This window comes from Pelobates fuscus, chromosome 5, assembly GCF_036172605.1.
Source record: "Pelobates fuscus isolate aPelFus1 chromosome 5, aPelFus1.pri, whole genome shotgun sequence".
Taxonomy (NCBI): domain Eukaryota; kingdom Metazoa; phylum Chordata; class Amphibia; order Anura; family Pelobatidae; genus Pelobates; species Pelobates fuscus.
Window position 1 is genome coordinate 220,951,599 of NC_086321.1, and position 22,534 is coordinate 220,974,132.

Consider the following 22,534-nt stretch of genomic DNA (forward strand, 5'->3'; position numbering starts at 1 on the left):
CCATATATATTTCATAACATACTAATAACAGATAAAGTATATCAAATAAACAGACATAATGGCATATTTCTCTATATTAAAGACGTATTAACATGTTTTTACAAGAGAAGATTATATAATAAATATACTATCTGTAAGAAAGGTGAGTAGAACCTTGTGTATACATGTTTGTTGCTTATCTCCTTTTCTGGATTAACCTGACAGTGTCATGTACTTCCCTTGGATAGGGAGTGTAATAATAAAGGATGTGATCAATCCCAGCAATGCATATCCTGCCAAAAAAAAAAGTTTCCTAGAGGAAGGCAGCAGCAGGGGGAGCAGCAGACCCAGGCCTGGTGGTAAGGCAGAGGCCATGCTCCTCCCTTCCTCCTACATCACACATATCACATATATATGAGTATGAGAAGCGGCTGTAGCTCCTACTGGTGAGGCTGAGCAGAGAGTCTGCTTTGTAGAAGCCCCCCAGCAGATCTCAGTGTTCCCCCCACCCACACCCTCTCCCTGCCAGTGTCTCCCCCCCCTGCAGGTCAGGCTGATACTTTGTATCTGAGTGAGCCCAGGTTTCGGGGGGTTGGATCATGCAGAGGGACAAACAGAGCCAAAGAGAAACAATTAGAAACTAAACCCAAAGCCGGCCAGGGTAAAGAGCAATAGCGCAGACACACCGAGCAGCACGTCCTTTGTTGTTCCTGAAACAAATCTCAGGTTGGGGTGGGGAGGAGGGAGCACAGAGGAGACGTCATTTCTGGGAAGGAAAAAAACCAAAACTTCTTGTACCTATTGAGCAACCGGTGCCTATTGTGAGGCAGAGAGGGAGATAGAGCTTCGCTCCGGCCTGTGTGTGCGATCCTGCCATGGCAAGCTCACTGCACGTGTGACTCCATCCTTCACCCACGGTGAGTCCATCAGCTTTATGGGGGGTGGCCATTAACCATCTTACAATGTTAGAAGGCTTACAATGACTCCTCTGAGTCTGAGAGCTTCCTGGTGTCATTTCTGTCAGAATTGGCATTTGTGCTGAATGTCTATAGCTGCTGTAAGAGTTAAATTATTCCCATAAACCCTCTCCTTGTAGCTGGGCACCCATCTAAAGGGTTAAATAATATCCACTGCATAATGTATCCCGTTCAGTCACTTTCCTAGTGCTGCTACTGTGTATAATGTGTTTACTGAGAATGGGAGAGACAGTGGCTATTGTCTTTATTACCCCCAGCATATCTGGGTTAGGTCAGTCCTTCCCTAGTGACCTGCCAGTAGATTAAGGGGCAGTTCTGCAGATGTCATTGATGGGCTTTTACTTTTGAATATCTATCTGTCTGTCTATCTATCATGACCGTAAATCTCATTTTTGTAAACCACTCCAATCTTAATTACAACTAATCATTTATTTGTCAGGATAGCACAACTGTGACTTTAACAGCTTCCAAATCTTATCCTTGGCATACTTTATATAAAACATATGTACCGTGAAACGATTTATTATCAGCTAAGAGCGAGTAAGTGTGCTGTTTGAGAAAGCTTTATCAAGCCAAAAATGGCTATTTAAGGTAAAGCACTACATTTAAGAAACAAAACATCCTTTTTGGTTTCCATTGTGATTACGACTTTCTTAGCACATTGATACAGAACAGCACCTGTTTTCTTTGTTGCATTTTGCAGTATGTGTACTTTTTTGTTTATTGACTTTTGTTGCGGTGTTTAATATATTAAATAAAAGTTTTAAAAAATGACAGGCTGTATTTGATGGCAAAATAGCCAAGTTTCAATAAATGACTGAATTGGAGAATCTTTCCAATGCAGCTATTTTGGCCTAAAAAGGTAAATCACATTTTTGTTTTTAATACCCCCATACCTTGGAGGTTTTGTTAACCAAACACCAAATTCTAGAGAATTTAAAACTGAATAAGCTATGCGTATAGAGGAATTGGATACTGTTTATATATTGATTGTTTTAGTCTGCATTTTGCAATTTGTTTTTCAGTTCATTACTTTAGTGTTTAGCGAATTAACTCTAATAGTTAAGACGATCTCTTGTCTATCCAAGCTTGTCTACCATTCACATTATCTGGCTGCTCATTGCTCACACCCCATGATCCTGTCAAGACTGTTTTTTCCCATACTCCTGTCCTCTTTTTTTTATACAGGCTGCCAATTCTGCCTCTGGGGGTAATTGCTTGGATTTCATAACCACTAGAGCACACAGTGTAAATGCCATGCAAGGCCATACAAAGCATGGATATCTGCCTTAGATTGGTTTCTGGCAGTGCAGCATCTCGCTTACCAAAAGAACTGGATTGAGTTTCCAGGAAAGTTGTAAGCGCCCAAATCTTCGTAATTCAATACAGATGTTTCTTATTTGGACATGGTCTTTAGAAATCTATATCCCCAAACTAAATAAAATAACTCTACGTATGTAAATGTGAAATTATTATTTTGCATCAGTAGTTGGGGTGCCCAAGAGGTAGATCCCCAGATGTTTTAGAACTATAATGCTTTGCCTGCTTTTAGAGTGGCAAAGCATCATAGAAGTCGTAGTTTTGATATATTTGGGGATCTACCTTTTGTGCACCCCTTGGTTAAACTCTGTATGTGAAACATTTCATAGCGACACACTTCACATACAGGCAACAGGCTCCATGACCACCTCAAATTACGTAAGTGGTCATGGTGTTTGCAGTAACCCTTTAAATATGTTCCAATGTAAAGTATTAATATCAAGCTTACAGTGTCCAGATGCCAATACACAATCTGTTCATTTGACTTTTGAATTACCCGTTTCTATGTAAATTATATTAAGTCTGTTACTTGCCAAATTTTAGATCGTCCAGCACATTTTATCTGCTGTTTTTATAAGAAACATATATGTGCCGCCAACAATATGCATTAATTAGTTATAACTATGATTTGATAAGTAGAATATGCATATTTTGGGGTTTATTCATTGAAGGGACACTGTAGGCACCCAGACCACTTCAGCTCATTGAAGTGGTCTGGTTGCCAACTCCCATCACCCTTAACCCTGCAAGTGTAATTATTGCAGTTTTTATAAACAGCAATAATTACTTTGCAGGATTAAGTCCTCCTCTGGTGGCTGTCTAGCAGACAGCCACCAGAGGGACTTCCGTCTTCTTATACGACTTTTGGTTGTCTAAACGACGCTGGACGTCCTCACGCTATGCATGAGTACCTCCAAAGTCGCCGGAATCTCCATAGGAAAGCATTGAATAATGCTTTCCTATGGGGAGGTCTAATGCACGCGCACGCCCATTGCCATGCATTCGCATTAAGTCTCGGCGGGGGAGGAGCGTGGGCGGAGCCTGACCCAGCGCCAAGGGAAATTGGCGCTGGATTCAGGCAAGTGTCTGTCTGAAGGGGTTTTAACACCTTCAGCGACGTGGGAGGGGGGCACTCCAGGATTCTCTAGTGCCAGGAAAACGGGTTTGTTTTCCTGGCACTAGAGAATCTCTTTTTTAAACAGCGATTTTATAACTAAATTTGAAAACTCCAGTTACATTATCCGTTAGCCAAACTGTGATGCTAGTTGGTTTGGCAATTCCCTCTCCCTCCCTGAGACAACTGTTTGGCCTAGATCTTGCAACCCCGTTTTTAATTCACCATTTAGTAATTTAAAGCTACAGCTGTAGTGGTAATGGTGACATAAACACATTCCTAGGGTAATTTGACAAACCATTTTTAGAGAGTAGTTTGACAACTTATCTAAGTTTGCCAGGTGCCAACTTGCACAGGTTGCTTCTTGATTGTCCTTGCAGGAGAACCCAGTTATCTCCACCCAGCTAAGTAGGGTCATGCTCATTGAAGACGCCCAGCCTCTCCTACATGTGATCGAACAAGGGACACCACACTCCCTTTGTCTCCAGAGTGCAATTGTGGGACACCGGTAAGTTGTCAAACTATTCTAAAACGTTTTGACAAATTACACTGGGAGAATGGCAGGGCACTCCTGTGAACTGTAGTTGTTATGGTGATACATTTAATCTGTGAGTTGCCTGGAAGTCCTCATTAATTTTTAGGCCAAAAATGCTAAAGTGATGAAGGTACACGGATTCTTTGGACATGACATTGATGACTTTTTTTCTTTTCCCCCAGATGCATAAACCTTCTTCCTATAACTTGTGTACATTATTTCTGGTTATCACTTGTGCCGTGCATAGTTTTTGTGGTCGACCTGTAATAAGTTGTGAAACAAATTGCCTAATTTAGACAAAGATTGCTTATTTTGAAAAAAATGTAAATTTTTCTGGTTTTGTACATTATATCTGACACTGATATTTTTAGATAAAATGTTGTTTGGTGCTCTTTTACCACAATTTATCATCCCTATCAGATTAAATGCTAATTAACATATTGTAAAAACATGGCTAGGATTCATGCTTAGTATGCCATTCTCCATGCATATGTGAAAAGTAGACTAAACTTGTTTTTACATGTATAATTTCACTGTTTCCGCTTTTACAGGGGGAGGTTAGCCTTACTGGATTTACACCATGCAGATCATTTGGGTATTTTAACCGTTTGCTGTCCTAAGAGGAGATAATTTTACTCTTGTAGTTGTCATGCCTTTGTAGCAAAGGCCATAAGGAAGAGCTAGAATACTTGACATAAATCACACAGCATGAGCTCTTATATTAACTATTGTTACTTCTGGTAACTGATTTGTTTTACTTTAGAATTCGTTATCTCTGACAGCTGCTTTGATAAAGTTATCTGTGAACTAAAATCCATTAGTGCTGTAAGCAGAGTGGCTTGGTTTCATCTGTTTCTTTGTAAAATGCCTAAGCCTAATAAAAAATTATACATTGGGGAGACAATATTGAAAAATAGCTTAAAAGGTAAATGTGAGGATAGATATATCTCTATATCTATCTCTATATCTATCTCTATATCTATCTCTATATCTATCTCTATATCTATCTCTATATCTATCTCTATATCTATCTCTATCTCTATCTCTATCTCTATCTCTATCTCTATATCTATCTCTATATCTATCTCTATCTCTATCTCTATATCTATCTCTATATCTATCTCATTTAACTTAAGCTTTTTTTTTCTCCCCTCACTGCTACAATTGATGTTTATAATTTTGAGCCAACCATACTTTGTGTGTGTGTGTGTATGTATGTGTATATACACACACAGTATGGTTGGCTCAAAATTATAGACATCGATTGTAGCACTGAGGGGAAAGAACAATGGAAAAGTGGGTGAGGTCACCTTACAGAGGGGAGAGAGGCATATCTTGTGTGTGGTGTTGTGAAGAAAATACTTATTTTCGGCATTTTCTTGTTAATTCGTGAATTTCTGCGATATTTTGTTTATTTCGGATTTATTGGTTCGGTAGTTTAAAACTACCGAACACCGACCACCCTCCTGGCTCATTAACTTCAAAGGAGAACCGTCTACTTAGCGCACTCTGGGCGGCCGCTGTTCGTGTAGCCAAATGCCACGTGGAACAGAAAACGGCGGCCATCTTGTTTGCACGAAAGGAGGCGGCGGGACTTGGTCATCGAGTGTCTGGAACTAAAATCGGACACTCGACTTCCCGAACCACCGCTGAAACATACGAACGCCTGCTTCCTTTTGTTGCCGAACAGCTAGGTAAGCGCCATTTGGTAGTTTGCTTCATACGAACAAGGGAAGCAATCGCTCCTATGAGCCAGGAGGCTCCATTTGTGTCTTTATTTGTTTTTATGCCATTTTCTGAATTGACCGACTACACACACTGAATTTGTGGAACTGTTTTGGGCAGGAGCCTCGTGTGCAGTCGGTAAACTAAGACTTCCACACTTTTTGAGAACCCCTGAACCGATCTGGGTGAAATTTGAATATGTCTCCCAGATCGGGGCTATCAGGGGACATGTAATTTGAGGGGATACCTTGTGGGTAAATGGGCGTTCTAAGTTTTGGGTAAATTGTATGCTCTCTGCCTGGAGATAATTGGGTTGTTCCTTAACTTATCTCAGAATCTCCCAGGCAGAGAGAAGGAGTGTTTTACTGTTAATCTGTAAGATGATTGGTTGTTCCTTTTGTTTACTGTGGGAGGTCCCCTTGCAGGAGGATTTCCATAAAAGCAGTGTGGCGTCAATAAAGCTCATTCCTGTTACGCCCTTCATGAAGTCTAGGCTCAAGCTTGGGAAATATTATACTTGCTGGGGAGTATCGTCTTGGAAGCTGCATCCATCTACCCTATTCCTCTACACCCTAACTGCAGTTATAATAACTTATACTCTGCTATTGGGAAAGGAATAGAAGACCTCAGCACCATAACCACTGAAGGTCTTAACAGGTGTGATCTGGGTTAAGGAGTACGGTTTTGTTTTGAGGGTAATTTGATATGCTGTCATCCCTCAGGTTCCTTCCCATCCTCTCAAACTACGAGCTGTGGGACAGCAGCAGTATGTGGTGAGATACGAGCAGTAAAACTATTGACAGGAGGATTACAGTTTCCGAATTCTTTAATGAGGCCCCCCCCATACTAATGAGTTAGTTTCTGCTGGAAGCCTAATACCACTGGAGTTAACAAGGCATGCCACGGAAGATGAATAAATCCAGTGAATACCCTTTCACATGTTATGTTAAATCCATTTCCCACAGCTTAGCCAGGATGTTGCCGCCTCACTCATGATTTTAACCTAAATCAATTGAATAGAAATTGTGTGAATAAAGGGCACCCATAGATTCTATATGAATCACCCATAATATGGCAGAGGTATGACCTATGTATCGGGTAGGGTGGGGGAGGCTGCAAATCTGACCCTCTTATAGCTTTGCTAATGGAAAGGGTGATGATGTATCAGAGAATGTTTTGAGATGCTCTGTTCTACTCTCTCATATGTGTATCCCACTAATGGGTCATGGTCTGGCTTTTGTGCTGTAGTAAAATCACTGGAATAACAAAATAAAAAGTGTTGCATTTACTCCTACATTCCTCTGGTGCCAAATATGAAACCGAGAAACCTTACAAAGAAAATAAAATCCTATTTTACACCTCCAGTGTAATGGTCATACCATCTGTTCCTGCTCTTGTCAGACCCAAGCTTATCGCAGGTTGACATTTAGTGCATGTTTCTCAAATTTCTTGCACAAATCTTTTTATGTAGACCTTTTGCAGAAATGTAGGCAGTCTTGGATGGGTAAGCTAAATTATATTGCTACTACAAATGTGATGGAAAATACATTTAGATCCCCCCCCCCCTTTTTTTTTCCTCTTTTCTGAAAAAGAGAATTATTTCCCCAAGGCATGTTTTGCAAAGATGAAAGATGCACTGGGGATTTATATGATTTGCAGAACTATAGTTAATGGTACCACTTGGTTGTAGAGCCTCATGCATAAAACATCACATTGTCTATGAATTTCTATCTTACTCAGCTTTTATTTAGCCATGGAGATTTCCATATATACCACTAACATCTGTTTACTCTGCATGGGTTCTTTGGAAAGGACAATAAACCTTGAAACTGGAAAACCATTTTCATTAAATTTTTTGTTATTTATTATATATTCCATAAGTTTCCAGGCTGCTTCTGTCACCAGAGAGTATGCATGCACAGTAAGTGCTATAACTTTGGAAATTATCTTTACTAAAAGGCAGATAAAGTTAAAGCCAGATTTGCCTACAGGCTATTTACCAAAAGCAGTGTCTCCATTGGAAAAAGATATGCGCCTGCAAGGGAAAGGCTCAAGTAAGTTAAATTCACCGGACACCCAGCACCGATGTCCCCATGGAAGGTCTTTGCAATTTATGCATGTACACCGGACACCCAGCAGCGATGTCCCCATGGAAGGTCTTTGCAATTTATGCATGTACACCGGACACCCAGCAGCGATGTCCCCATTGGAGGTCTTTGCAATTTATGCATGTACACCGGACACCCAGCACCGATGTCCCCATGGAAGGTCTTTGCAATTTATGCATGTACACCGGACACCCAGCAGCGACGTCCCCATTGGAGGTCTTTGCAATTTATGCATGTACACCGGACACCCAGCAGCGATGTCCCCATTGGAGGTCTTTGCAATTTATGCATGTACACCGGACACCCAGCACCGATGTCCCCATGGAAGGTCTTTGCAATTTATGCATGTACACCGGACACCCAGCAGCGATGTCCCCATTGGAGGTCTTCGCAATTTATGCATGTACACCAGACACCCAGCACCGATGTCCCCATGGAAGGTCTTTGCAATTTATGCATGTACACCGGACACCCAGCAGCGATGTCCCCATGGAAGGTCTTTGCAATTTATGCATGTACACCAGACACCCAGCAGCGATGTCCCCATGGAAGGTCTTTGCAATTTATGCATGTACACCGGACACCCAGCAGCGATGTCCCCATTGGAGGTCTTTGCAATTTATGCATGTACACCGGACACCCAGCACCGATGTCCCCATGGAAGGTCTTTGCAATTTATGCATGTACACCGGACACCCAGCAGCGACGTCCCCATTGGAGGTCTTTGCAATTTATGCATGTACACCGGACACCCAGCAGCGATGTCCCCATTGGAGGTCTTTGCAATTTATGCATGTACACCGGACACCCAGCACCGATGTCCCCATGGAAGGTCTTTGCAATTTATGCATGTACACCGGACACCCAGCAGCGATGTCCCCATTGGAGGTCTTCGCAATTTATGCATGTACACCAGACACCCAGCACCGATGTCCCCATGGAAGGTCTTTGCAATTTATGCATGTACACCGGACACCCAGCAGCGATGTCCCCATTGGAGGTCTTTGCAATTTATGCATGTACGGTTTTCATTTTGCTGCTAAACACTACTTTGGTAAGAACATTACAATTTTTCATTGAAGGTAGGAGGAAGATATTTTCTTATGTAGAGCCATCTTTATTCTCACTCTATGTGCGGAGCGAGTGATAAAACAATTTTTTTTGGTGTGTGTGTGTAGTTGGTTTTTTGTTTTGTTTTTTTCTCTCAAACAGTCCTGTTACCTCCTGGTAAACTCAAGAGGCAGACAACTGCCCAGAATCCCTAACTTGCAAACTAGAGCTGCATTGGGAAGTCTGATTGGGCAGCAACAGGAAGTCCGGCCTGGGTTAGAAGGGGAGGACTTGCAAAGGCAGCAGATAAAATAACTGTAGTTTTCAAGTTTTTAGATTTCCCATCAGTGGGGGAAAAAAATAATAGTTTAGATTTGTTTCCAATAAACAAATGCATATGAATTGTTAAACTTGTCGGCTTACAAGTTTAGCTGAGCTTTACGGTGCATATAAATATAACTCAACGTAGTCCCACTCCTTGAGGCTTGTATCTTCATAGGGAAATTACAAATATCTCATCTTTATAGAAGGTTTAAGCTTTTATTTCAGATGACCATTTTACAGTTGGGGGGAAAAAAGAGAAATTTACTCTAGTCGTGAATTGAATAAATGTGTGGGTGAAAAATTCCTCTCATGTAATGATCTCCCAAAACCATCTATTGTTAAGAGAATACTGTTTCTTAAAGTTTAACTGTCATATGTGAGATTTTAGCTTTAATGGCTAACTAGATAGTTGATGAGTTGTGAATACCCCCCACCCTCTATTTTTTTTTTTTTTTGCCATCCATTTTAATTTTATAGCATACATTGCAGGATCGTTTTACCATTCAAATGAATGTACCCCTATATGACGGTGCTATATACGTGGGTGCTTGATGGATGAACATGCGTTAATGTGACTTGGACATAGAAATGTAGAGGGATGTGCATTTTTACTTGCCTATGACGTACTTCTTCAGTAGTGTCCACTGGGGTGAGGGAGTGAAGCACTGTCATTTCTAGACGTGACCATCAGCTTTTAGTAAATGGTACTCTGATGGGTTACGTAATTATACTTGTTTGCTTGGATTTTTATGGATCAATATGTAATCATCTAAGTGATGTTAGAACCTCCTAGATGGCAGTGAAATTTGACAGTAGCAATCCTGCAACACCTGTGTCACAGTTTGATATGCCCTGCTTTTACGCAAAAGCGGAACTCTTTGTAAATATGCAAGGGGGGTTTGTGTGTGTTTTATGTATATTTGTACAGATAATGGAATAATAAATTTTAAACCGAAGTAGAAGTCCAATTAAATGCATGCACTGCAATATTTTTTTCATTCCCATTAAAGTTGCAGTTTCATTATTTGGTGATAAAAAAAAAAAAAAATTGGACGGTGTTTTGACAGGTGTTGCTTTGTTACAACAGTTTTCCATCCAGCTCCATGCTGTTTGCGGATGCCTATGTCCCTGAACAGTTATTGTGTCTTAGCAGGGGTCCAGGTTAAAGGTCACTAATGTTACATTGACTTTGGAAAAGGGATGTGCAGCTGGGGTCACATTTTTCTACACAGGATTGGGTATTCCTACCATAATCCTTTTATTATATATTGGCAAATTCTTCCATGCCAGTACTGTTTGACATACGAGGACTGTCTGGTACAGCAGATTTTGAGAGCTCTATCTGCAATCTGGAAAACCTCTAAAGAGGCAAGTAGTCCCTTTGATGTCAGCAATGTACTGGGGAGCTTTGTTCTTAAAGGAACACTCCAGGCACCATAACAGCTTCATCATATTGAATTTGTTATGGTGCCAGGAGGTCCCTGCAGCTGGCCTTGCCATAAGAGGTTAAACGGTTCTTGGTGAATCCCCATTCATAAAACTAGCTTGAGAAGAAAAGTTATTCTTTATGAATGGGAATTGACTGGCTGGGAGCATCAGCCGACCGCTCTTAGGCAATCAGCGGCACCGGTGCTCAATTCTGCAGGCGCCATCCCGTTTTGCTAAGGCCTTTGACACAGTAGACCACGACATTCTACTGCACAAACTCAAAAACTCAGGTATTGGTGATCATTCGCTAAACTGGTTTCGATCGTATGTATCGGAACGCTCGCAATATGTGTCCATTTCTGACAGCGACTCCCTCTCCCAGTCACGTGTGGTGTTCCCCAAGATTCCATTCTCGGCCCCCTACTATTTTCATTATTTATAAATGATCTGCCTAATGTCTGCACATCCTCAAATGTACGCAGATGACACAGTAATCTATGCGAGCAATTCCGATCTACCGCAGCTTGAGGCTGTGCTCCAAGACCAGTTTACAGAGGTAGAAAAGTGGATCGCAAAAAACAAACTGTTCCTGAACACTGACAAAACTGTCACAATGATCTTTGGAACAGTACCTAAATTACACAAATTACACAATTCCCACCTATCCATCAAAACAATTTCAAATGGCACACTGACCGCAGTCCACTCTTTCAAATACTTGGGTATGATGTTAGACCCCAATCTATCTTTTGGCCTGCACATAGAAAAGCTTGCATCTAAACTTTATCCAAAACTAGGTGCCCTGTACAGAAACAAATCCTGCCTAAGCCTTTCAGTAAAGGAAAAGATTGTACAGCAAATGCTGATGCCAATCATTGATTATGGGGATGTAGTATATGCATCTGCATCGCAATCCCACATTAATAAACTCAACATTGTATAACTCGTTCTGCCGATTTGTGCTACAATGTAATTACAGGACCCACCATTGTGACATGCTAAAAGAACTAAACTGGCTGTCGCTGGAATCCAGACGCACTCTTCATCTTTCCAGCCTTGTGTTTTAAGAGCTTTTCGGGGAAACTCCCACCCTACCTGAACGCAATGCTTTCCCCGGCTGTTCCCACTTCCTACAACCTCCGATCCAGTACCAACACTTTACTTAGTCTACCTCAATATAAAAAGAAAGCAGCCTGATCCTCCTTCTCCTACAGAGCACCGCATTTGTGGAACGACCTCCCGCACAAATTAAAATCTTCCCTAAGCCTAAAGTCCTTTAAGAGATCCCTCTCTACATACCTCAAAACAGAATGCACCTGTCATGGTATATTATATATTTCCTACCTGTTCTATGTTAAATTTTGTATATATTGTATATTAATATTGTTTTTGTATGTTTTTGTTTTTGTATTTTATTGTACACTAACTGTAACAATGCAATGATTTGTGGACCCAGGACATACTTGAAAACGAGATAAATCTCAATGTATCTTTCCTGGTAAAATATTTTACAAATAAATAAATAGATATTCTTAGAAAACAGAAGGGTGGGGAGATTCAGTGCTGCAACAAAGACTTGAGGTGGGACAACACCAGGGACGACCTGGCACCATAACTTATTTTTGCTGAAGTTGTTGTGGTGCCTAAACTGTTCCTATAAATGTACACTCCCCTCGATTTATAAATAGAATCACAGTTTAGTAGATATACCCCACACAGAAAACATGCTAACAGTATGCATTTTCTTTTAATTGAAGCTATATCTAAACATATTTCGCAAAAGCTGCAGATCTCTTGTCTAAAGCTATTGCAAGCCCTTCCTTTCTTCTCTAACTCAGACTTTCTGTGGCGGTCTAATCAGACTTCCCAATGCAGCTCAATGAGAAGTTTTTGCAAGACAGTTGCTGTGGGTAAATTACCTGCTTCAAGTTTACCTCCACTGAACTAAACAAACCAGGAAGTAACACAACCTGTTGTCTGACAGCTGGGTGTGTGTGACAAGATTCATTTCTACACATGCCAGTGTTTTTTTTTTTTTGTTTGTAAAATGAAAACTAAAAAGACCTTTTTAAAGACCCAAATTTCTACACATTCAGATGCAGCACATTCAGCCCCAGAGAAAATTAAAGGCAATTAATATTTTTTTTTTTTGTCATCCCCTGGTTTTCTGTCAGAATGTTTTGAAAAAGTTTTTAAGGGGGATGGGGTTAGTCTGTTTTTGTTTTCCCCATTGTGATTTATGTGTATTTGTACAGGAAATGGTTTTATGAATTTAAACCGGAGTGGAAATGCAATTACATGCATATGTTGCAGTTTTTGTTTCCATTAACCCCTTCAGGATGGAGGCATTGACCAAAAGCTAGAATTTGAGCTACAGGTCTATTCAACCATGATTTAAATATTCTAATATTTATATTGTATAATTTTTGTACAGAAGAAATAGGGCTTTTATTTCACGTAAAATATTTATATATGGAACACAATTCTATATAAATCTTCTGCGTGGCATTAACTGTGAATGTCATAATAGTGTTGGCTTTTACTGCAATAATACGCCGATTTTTGTATGCTGTGTGTTTGGCCATAATGCACAGCATATCAGCACAAACCTCTCCACTTTGGTCCCGTCTGTGCAAAAATACATTGTTCCAGAAGTCTTGTGGTTTGCTTGTATGCAACTTTGCAAACCTAAGCCATGCTGCCATATCGTTTTTAGAAAGGAGGCTTTCTCCTGGCAACCATCCCAAACAAAGCAGAGTCGAAGAATTTTTCAAAATCAAAATTTTGGCCTAAATTTTTTTTTTTTTTTGTTATAATTAAGCATTTAGTGAATAACCCTGCATTGGCCTTTCACAATGCATTTTTTTGCAATGTGAGTGATCCCTGAATAACATTTGTTTGCTGGATTTATTTAACACCTATCTGCTAAAAAATGAACAGGCACAATGCCTTCATTTCTATATTTCTATAGTCAGTATCCTTTCTATTTCAAGGTTTGGATACGTACAAAGACACAGATTTGACATACTACTGTTACAGCAACTTATCCCTGCGGACTTTTAAAAGTGCCCTCTAATAAGACTGGAATGAAAACTCTTTATTAATAGATATTTTTTGTGTTGAACCCCATTTTAAAAATAGGAGTAAATTCACTAAGCGCTGATACATGATTTGTTTTAATTTTTGATCATTGAATACTGTTTTGAAAAGCACTGAAATTCAAAACTATGTATTTGTAACCAATCCGTGCAGTGGGTTCTTTAAAGGGACACTGCAGGCATTTTAATGCAAACACTGCCTTTTCAGTGAAAAGGCAGTGTTTACATTGCCCCTTAGGGATTCAATGCATCTCTATGGGAAAGCATTGGATTGGCTAAAAATGGGCAATTCTGATGTCGCCAAGGAGGTGGATTGTGGGCGTGGTGCTGGAACTAATGTACGTTTTAATTCCTTTTAAGGGATTTAGGGTGGCAAGCCACCTATAGTGTTCCTTTAGGTCCATGTAAACTTTAGGTATTGGAATGGTGAAAAATCTGGGAGAAGAGCATAAATAATGTTACTCTATTGTCTCAGGTGATCTGGATAGTACCTTGCCTCCTTGTGATAGTGTGACCATGCTTGGGAAATGTATGAAAATGTTGCTGGGAGATTAGTGCAGATTCTGGTGTAAGAGTTAAAAATTAGTGCAGTCCCTATGGAGACAATGGAATGTTACTGCAGATCTGCCCTTCATTCTGGAATGGCTTTGACTGTCAAAATGTTTCTAACCACTATAGTAGCACCACATAGTTATGGTAACATCACACTTTACATTCTTTGCATATTTATATGCCAGTGTGAGGGATTAAAACATGTACATCGTGTGTCTTATAAGAAAAGTGAATGTATGTTGCGTTGGCATTTCACTGCACACATCTCTGCTTTAAAACGAGTTTAACTTATATGCAATTTCCTCTGGCAATACAGGAAGTGTACAGTAAAGTGATAGCTGTTAAAAAAAATCTTTTTGGTAGCAAGTATGTTTTGGCAGGGACTTCAGTAATAATGCCCAAGACTTGTTACATATTTTACTAGAAGGCCTGTTCCAAAGAAGTAGACATTAACAGCAATCATGCCAACATGTATGGGATACGTTCTATTACCTGGAGTTAATATAACATGGGTTTTGACTCCAAAATTCACATATATTGTAATAAAACATAGTAACTGAAAGTACATAAGGGATGGGCTATCTCTTGGTTAATGACTATTCTTTATGTAATTATTTGCATGCAATTCCTAAACTTTTAAGCATGTTATTTTATTAACCCCTTAAAGTGGCTCTATCATGCCAAACTTGTTTTTCATTTCTTGTTTCATCTCTCCGAATATGTTCTTCTTTTCTTCATTTCTTACCTTTTTCTGGTTAAAGTGGAGACTGCTTGTCTTATGTATTTTTCTATGCGTGACAGGGTGAAGCTTAAAGGACCACTATAGTGCCAGGAAAACAAACTTGTTTTCCTGGCACTATAGGGTCTTTGGTTCGCCCCACCCTCAGGGTCCCCCTCCTGCCGGGTTTAAGAGGGGTTAAGGTGTTAAACACTTACCTTTCTCCAGCGCCAGGCTCCCTTGGCTCTGGGGACTCTCCTCCCTCTTCCGACGTCCTCTGCCGAATACGCATGCGCTGCATGATTTTCACAGTGAGAAGCGCGGAAGCACCTCTAGCGGCTGTCAATGAGACGGCTACTAGAGGGTGGATTAACCCTAATGTAAACATAGCAGTTTCAGAGAAACTGCTATGTTTACAGCTGCAGTGTTAACCCTAGATGGACCTGGCACCCAGACCACTTCATTTAGCTGAAGTGGTCTGGGTGCCTATAGTGGTCCTTTTTAAGGCAAGTCCCTTTTCGCCACAATACTCACCTGCCTATTGCGTTCCTTGTTTTTTTTTTTTTTTTTTTTACAAACAATAGTACCATTAGAGGCATATGTACAGTCTGGCGATATTTCTTCTTTGAGCAGGCAGGAAGTGGTGATGGTACCAGCCTTAACAGGAGTGTCTTCAGGAAGAGTTGCAGACGTCTCTGGAGCATAAGATAGAGGTATCATAGGGGTCTTGGTAGCATGTTCCTGAAGGACATTGGTATTGTCAATTATCATAGTCTGAGTACCCTCTGACATAGATGAACATGGACAGGTAAGACAACAGTGCTGACAACTGATAGACCGAGGTGGGTGGATCTGTATAGTGCCCAAACAGAGAGCCTGAGGCCTAAGTGGGTGCGTAGGGCACAGAAATAAAGTGCTCTTTCTCCACAGTAAAAACAGAGGCCATGGCCTCTCCTCCAGTCTCTCATCAGGAGTCAATTTGGTCTGGATGAGCCCCATCTCCATAGGTTCTTCGGAGTCAAGAGGAGGAACATAGAAAACCTCTGGAGTTTTTCTATGAACCGGTTCATAAGGAGGCAACAAGGAGGTGTGGCATTGGTACTGGGTTTCTCGGTCTCTGGGAATCTGGGATCCTCTGGAACCTGGAGCAGTCATTTTTCTAGAAGTTGTGCACTGCGAGTCCATTGCAGCCATGATATCCAGCTGTCAAGGACAGGACTCTTTCGATCCATCCAGACAGCAAGTTGATAGCCTTGCGGACCATGGTAAAGTCAGTAGCATATGTCCGAGGCTTTAAGGCAAATAATATCTCACAATCCACCTTAAAGCACTGGTCCCGCATCACTGATAAATGGTTTAGTCGGTCCCCTGCAGACGGCAGGCAACAAATATGATATTGTTGAGGCAGAGTTATTCTTGCTAAAGGCAGCCAGTTGGTGCCAAAACGTTGGGGGGGTTTGGTGACTAGTGTTTCTGTCTGAGGCTTGTAAGGATTTTTGTGGTAATTTATTACTATTATTTGATTGTATCTGCCCTTACTTCTGTTACTTTGTTTATATTCATTTTTTTAATGTTTTCTTTCTGGTACTTTTTTGTACATAATAAAATTTTAAATATTTTTTTTAGATTGTTATGGTGTGCATTCTATATACATTTGAATATTTAAAGCACTTGAGGGAGCGCTTATATGGTTTGCACCTGGCTGTTCTTATATTGTTTTGTCTCTCCATGTGCTGTTGTTTTGAGAAGAGTTATGCTTCTGCCTCATTCCATACCGGCAGTCGGGACAGTAACTGGTATGGCATGATGCAAACGACATTTCTTTACGCGAGGCTGTGTGGCAGGCTGTCCTAGTCCTTCAGCGAATAAACAGTCTATAATTGATGTGGGACTTGGTGCCCACTGAGTCCAGACATCATAACCACGTCAGTCCATTGAGGTGGTTATGGTTTCTGCTGCTGGCTCTGGCCTCCATGCTCAACCTCCGCAGCGCTGCTTGCACACAGGAATCCTTCTGCTGCTGGGACTCACTGCAGGAAGGGGGTGCACGTTGGTGTGCATTGTGCACCTCTGCGCGCATTCTAGCTCCTCCAGGGTAAAGGAATGCTGCCGGCTGCTATCTACCTGAATCGCGTTGGCGATAGATTGGTAGATTGCTATCGATGTATTGGGCACCCCTTGTAAAGATCATACTCCTGCACTCTTTTGTAGTTAAATCACTTTTGTTTCTGTTTATGCCGCCCTAGCCACACCATCCTGACTCAGACTGTCTTTATGGGGGGGGGAAATGATTTCATATTCAATCAGGTTTGAACTTGCTTTAGAAGTTTTTATCTCCTGCTCTGTAAATTGAACATTAGCTGCACACAGGAGGCTCCTGCAGGGTCAGGTGGGCTATTAACAGAGCAAGAGATAATACATTCTGGATTAAACAAATTGTGCAATGCAGGAACCTAAATAACTAGATTTGTTTTTGTTTTTTTTTTTAAAGGAAGTGTTAAGCAGTGTTAATTTTGACAGCAAAATCATCTGAAATCTTTTCATCAACTAAATCTACAGTAGATATATTTGACTAAAACATATGGGTTTAGCTAAAGTGTAATGCATTATTTAATCATGTCTCTAATTTTTCCTATCTTATTGTTATACATTGAGTACACCTCTATTAACCTGTTATTATTCATGGTATTAAGGTTTGAACATGTAATACCTTGAACTGTTACTTACTGCCTTTCAAAAGGTTAGTACGTTGACATTTGAGGTATGTTGTGTTTTGTTAAATACCATTTAGTGATTTGTTTTCCCCCTGTACAATAAATTTCTAGCTGATCGAGTAGCTACTGTCAAAGAATAATTCAGATTCCTGGAAGACTTTTTTTTTAAAGCACTCAACTAGTTATTGAAATGAAAGATTAGAGGTAAAACTTGATTAATTTATCCAGTTAGGAATCACATTGGGGAAATAATAAGCGTACTTGAAAATAGGAATATCTGAATTTTTCCCTGATTAAGGCTAATGCCGGTGTGCATTACAACCACATTGTATAATCGTCTCATGTGGCTCTAGTTTTCATCCAATAAATGTTCTCCACAAGTTCGTCTTTTTAGATTTCTGTAATATAATCAGTGTTTTTATTGCTTTTAGAATGGAGAAGAAAGTCCTAGAAACATTACTGAATGCATTTCACACAGGGTGGGGAAATATTCACCCAATAACCACTGCACATAGTTGTGGGATGCTGGGTTCATACAGTGTTTCAGAAAAAATGTTGGGACTTGTGTTATTGATTAGCTAAATTCATAGCAGGTCTAGATTTAGTCTATAATCCACCAAAATCATCTTGTTATACGGTAGGATTAGACTACAGACAGCATAGTGTGGGAAATTCCCAAATATACTATTACATTTTACATTTTGGATTCTATTGTGAAAGACATTTTATAGTTATATGTGATGTATGTCACCAGTTAAATCATGCCCACCAGGTGCCATTATGGTAATGGTTTTGGTTTTTGGAGATGTATCCCTTAGAAATTCCAAATGAAAATCAAATGTAATATGTAGCAGTGAACTTCTATATTTTGCCCGGCCCTAATGCTGTATATCCTGCAAACAGTCCCCTAACCGTAAAATTAATTATAAATCTCTGAATATATTCACTTTAATGACATCCATAGGTATGCAGCTCGCTTTTATTTCATTTAATAAATGCCAAATGGTGTAATATGAATGAATGCTTATTTTCAGAGAAACTGAACGAAGCATTTTTTTTTTCTTCCAATTTCCTGCAAAATTTTCTTTACAAAATATAACTATAAATGTAAAATAAAAGGCATGATACAAATTCTCTCCCCCCTCCCCCCCTAGTTTCCCCCTAGTGATAGTATGGGGCTACACGGAGAAGACTATCTTGATTGAACATCTCCGGGTACACCAGCACATGCCTATAAATTGCTGTGCTCTCAGCATTGCTTTCCACTTTGAACAAGTGTTTAATTTAACCCCCTTAAGGACCAAACTTCCGGAATAAAAGGGAATCATGACATGTCACACTTGTCATGTGTCCATAAGGGGTTAAAGGATCACTATAGTGTCAGGAACACAACATGTATTCCTTACCCTTTAGTGTTAACACCACCATCTAGCCCCCCTGGGCCTCTTATGCCTCCATAAATATAGTAACAATCTTACTGTATTGAAGCCTGAAGCTGTAAATCTGCATGCTGTAAGCCTCAGAAAAATGAGCAGTCTGCGGACATGTGATAGCCTGATCCAATCACAGTGCTTCCCCATAGGTTTGGCTGAGACTGACAAAGAGGCAGATCAGGGGCAGAGCCAACATGATTCAAACACAGCCCTGGCCAATCAGCATCTCCTACAAAAATCAGCAACTTTTACAAAAACTATGGTTCCTCTTGAAATTGACAACTTTAAAAATAAAATTAGGGGTAAACCTCCTAAAGCAAGCTGAACCGTGACTTTAACTCTGCTACATTTCTTAATATTGTATGTCTGACTATATGTTCAGTAATTATGTATTTTAAAAAAAATAAAAAATGATGATCAACTAAAATGCAGTGACCTCGAAATTGCCAGGTGTTAACAAGGAGGTGGACAACACAAGTAGAGATGGGGCGAGACTAAAACTTTGAATTTTGCTGACAAATAGTTGGACTTTGATTGCTTCACAGGAAGTTAGATTTTTTTTTTTTTTTTAAACAAAATATAGTTTATATTAAACAAGGCAAAACCGTTGCATTTCTAAGGCAAACTGCTAATGAACAACCACCGTGGAAACCAATTGAATATTTCCCTAAATTTAGAACTAACTTTGTGTGTGTGTGTGTTCATGAATACGTTTGTCAGTGTCATACAATTATTTATAAAGGATTTAAAGGGATACTATAGTGCCAGAAAAACAAACCTGTTTTCCTGGCACTAGAGAATCCTGGAGTGCCCCCCTCCCTCGGCGTTGAAGGGGTTAAAATCCCTTCAGCCACTTGCCTTAATCCAGTGCCGACGTCAGCTCCCAAGTGGGAGCTTATTTGACACTGGACTCTGTGAAAACTAGAGGGGCCTGGCACCCAGACCACTTCATTGAGCTGAAGTGATCTGGGTGCCTAAGGTGATCCTTTAAAGGGACACTCCAAGCAGCTAAACAAGTTCAGCTTAAACTAAAGCTAATGAGCTCAATCTACCTTTGGCTAGTTTCTTTTCTCTCAATTCTGTGTAGTTTTTCTGCAGTGTTGTAAAATGTTTTGCTTTTTTTCAGCAGTGTAACCCAGCCTCCTTAGCCACCCTCTTACATTTCAATATGTTCCTGATTCCCAGTCTCTGAGTGTAAGAAATGCTGCGAGACAAGACTAGTGCCTATATGTGCTCCTCTCCCTCCCTCCCCTGTAATGCAAGTAATACATTATACTACAGCCCCTATCAGCCAACCTCCTTTGCCACAGTTAAAGGACCACTCTAGTGCCAGGAAAACATACTCGTTTTCCTGGCACTAGAGTGCCCTGAGGGTGCCCCCACCCTCAGGGACCCCCTCCCGCCCGGCTCTGGAAAGGGGAAAGGGGTTAAATCTTACCTTTTTCCAGCGCTGGGCGGAGAGCTCTCCTCCTGCTCTCCTCCTCCGATCCGCCTCTTCTCCTCCCCGTCGGCTGAATGCGCACGCGCGTCAAGAGCTGCGCGCGCATTCAGCCGGTCACATAGGAAAGCATTCATAATGCTTTCCTATGGACGCTGGCGTGCTCTCACTGTGAAAATCACAGTGAGAAGCACGCAAGCGCCTCTAGCGGCTGTCAATGAGACAGCCACTAGAGGACATAGGGGGAAGGCTTAACCCATTCATAAACATAGCAGTTTCTCTGAAACTGCTATGTTTATGAAAAAATGGGTTAACCCTAGAAGGACCTGGCACCCAGACCACCTCATTAAGCTGAAGTGGTCTGGGTGCCTAGAGTGGTCCTTTAAAGGAACACTATAGTCACCTAAATTACTTTAGCTAAATAAAGCAGTTTTAGTGTATAGATCATTCCCCTGCAATTTCACAGCTCAATTCACTGTCATTTAGGAGTTAAATCACTGTTTCTGTTTATGCAGCCCTAGCCACACCCCCCCCTGGCTATGATTGACAGAGGCTGCATGAATAAAAAACTGGTTTCACTTTCAAACAGATGTAATTTACCTTAAATAATTGTATCTCAATCTCTAAATTGAACCTTAATCACATACAGGAGGCTCTTGCAGGGTCTAGCAAGCTATTAACATAGCAGGGGATAAGAAAATCTTAATTAAACAGAACTTGCAATAAAGAAAGCCTAAATAGGGCTCTCTTTACAGGAAGTGTTTATGGAAGGCTGTGCAAGTCACATGCAGGGAGGTGTGACTAGGGTTCATAAACAAAGGGATTTAACTCCTAAATGGCAGAGGATTGAGCAGTGAGGCTGCAGGGGCATGTTCTATACACCAAAACTGCTTCATTAAGCTAAAGTTGTTCAGGTGACTATAGTGTCACTTTAAACCCTTCCCTGCCAGTCCCAGTCAGCCAACCGCACTACCCACTGTTTAACCGTCCCCTGCCAGTCCCTGAAAGTGATATTGATAGAGAGAATACAAATCTTTATATATATTTAAGCATTTTTCTGTCTTTTTTATTTATTTATAATAAACCTATGACATTATATAATATCTAATGTGGTGAGGAAAGGTTTGTGTGTGTGTGTGTGTGTGTGTGTGTGGATGAGATGTGGTATGTAAGTTCTAGTGTCTAAATGCTGAGGACTTAAAAGAGGTTTGGGCAGACATTGTGGGCTTGTGTTGAGCTGAGTGCAGCTTAAGGCGTGCCATTACTGATTCTCATAGAAAATCGCTGGAGCATGGCCATTGGTGGACAGGCATTGTGGGCGTGTCATTACTGACATTAAATCAGTGGAGGAGTAGAAAATCTGATGAAAAATTAAAATAATAAGAAATGATCCCAAGGCACACCACGGTTTTGCACATAAAGAGTATTTATTCACGCATAGAAAATACAACAAGGTATATAGTACCAAAACCACAATGTAAGTAAAGTGCTTAATGCAAAAACCCATTAAAAAAGGTATACTGAAAAAGAGTAGGAGAAATGAAACCCCAACGTTTTGGCTGTGAAGCCTTCCTCTTAAAACAGGTACTTCTAAAATTCATTTTTACACTAGTTATGAAAAAAAAGCATTTCGTGACAATAGGTTTACTGTTTTTGGAGGGGAGATGGAAGGAAAATGCATTTTTTCTTTACTTATTTTTTTCTTTAGAGAAAAGATAGGACTAGTGGGTGGCAGAATAGCGACAAGCTACCTCCCAGAAAGACCTTATATCCTTATATATAAAAGGCTGTTCTGCAATTGCCCTCTAGGGGGAAACAATGCATGCAGGTAGCCAAAAAACAAAAAAAAACTCTTTAATAATCCCTCTTGGGGGAGAAAAAAATAAATAAAGAAATAATAATAACCGTGCAAATATATAAATTAATTAAAATTAGGACCTAATGGGGTAGAGTCATGACTAATCCAAAACATATACTTAAAACAAGTAACTGTAAATATATGTGGCTCAGAATGTGCCAAT

At 40.4% G+C, this 22,534-nt stretch overlaps 1 protein-coding gene across 1 annotated transcript in view; it reads left to right on the forward strand.

The window, feature by feature from the left end:
* The first annotated feature begins 402 nt into the window (after positions 1 to 402).
* CEMIP2 (cell migration inducing hyaluronidase 2) overlaps positions 403 to 22,534 on the forward strand; it is a 113,212-nt gene continuing 91,080 nt past the window's right edge. The window contains exon 1 of the mRNA XM_063455042.1: positions 403 to 896. The gene's annotated coding sequence lies outside the window, so the exon portion shown is untranslated. The remainder of the gene's footprint in view (positions 897 to 22,534) is intronic.